The sequence below is a fragment of the Ipomoea triloba genome, chromosome 8 (genome assembly GCF_003576645.1).
Source record: "Ipomoea triloba cultivar NCNSP0323 chromosome 8, ASM357664v1".
Classification (NCBI taxonomy): domain Eukaryota; kingdom Viridiplantae; phylum Streptophyta; class Magnoliopsida; order Solanales; family Convolvulaceae; genus Ipomoea; species Ipomoea triloba.
In genome coordinates this window covers 11324936-11326269 of record NC_044923.1, presented here as the reverse complement: position 1 = coordinate 11326269, position 1334 = coordinate 11324936, and positions in this window count along the sequence as shown.

Sequence of the window (1334 nt, the reverse complement as noted above, 5' to 3'; positions counted from 1 at the left end):
AAACAGGGTCCATTTGAATTGCACTCGGATGGGAGCATGAGATTCAAAGGCAGATGGATCATACCTGCAAGTTGTAAGGAATTAATGAACCAATTAATGAGAGAAGGTCACAACACACCTTACTCTGTTCATCCAGGAGGGGACAAACTGTACAAGGATTTGAGGCAAAATTTCTGGTGGATGGGCATGAAGAAAGATATTGCGGAATTTGTGGCTAAATGCTTAAATTGCCAAAAGGTTAAGGCTGAGAGAAGTAAGCCGAAAGGGTTGCTACAACCATTGGAAGTTCCTCAATGGAAGTGGGATTCAATCTCCATGGACTTTGTGGGAGGATTACCAAGGACAAGAGCTGGAAATGACCAAGTGTGGGTTGTTGTTGATCGGTTAACCAAGACAGCAAGATTTATTCCGATGAACAAAACTTGGTCAATGGATAAAATGGCAAGGGCCTACATCAAGTATGTGGTTAAATATCATAAAATGGCAAGGGCCTACATCAAGTATGTGGTTAAATATCATGGGATGGCAAGGGCCTACATCAAGTATGTGGTTAAATATCATGGGATAGCACGCGATATTATTTCAGACCGAGATTCACGGTTCCTATCGAGATTTTGGGAAGCATTACAGGTAGCCATGGGTACGCAACTCAAGATGAGCACTGCATTACAGGTAGCCATGGGTACGCAACTCAAGATGAGCACTGCCTTTCATGTAGCCATGGGTACGCAACTCAAGATGAGCACTGCCTTTCATCCTGCCACCGATGGTCAAACGGAGCGAACAATCCAAACCTTGGAGGATATGCTCAAAGGTTGTGCACTCGACTTTCAGGGCTCGTGGGATGAACAGTTGGATCTAATTGAATTCTCATACAACAACAGTTATCATGCCACTATAAGAATGGCTCCTTACGAAGCATTATATGGACAGAAGTGCCGAAGTCCACTATGTTGGAGCGACAAGAGTGATGCTGTTATTCTTGGACCTCAGTACTTACAAGAAACCATTGAGGCAATCAAAGTGATTCAGGGGAGAATGAAAATCGCACAAGATCGCCAAAAGTCTTATGCCGATCTAAAGCGACAATCCATAGAGTACCAAGTGGGAGAGAAAGTATTATTGAAAGTCTCACCCACCAAAGGGGTCAAAAGATTTGGAAAGAAAGGAAAACTGAGCCCTCGATTTATAGGACCCTATGAGATTTTAGAAAGAGTGGGAAATCTGGCATACCGATTGGCTCTACCCATCGAGCTGGACCGAGTACATAATGTGTTTCATGTCTCTCAATTGAAACGATATGTGCCTGATGCATCTCATGTACTGGAACCGGA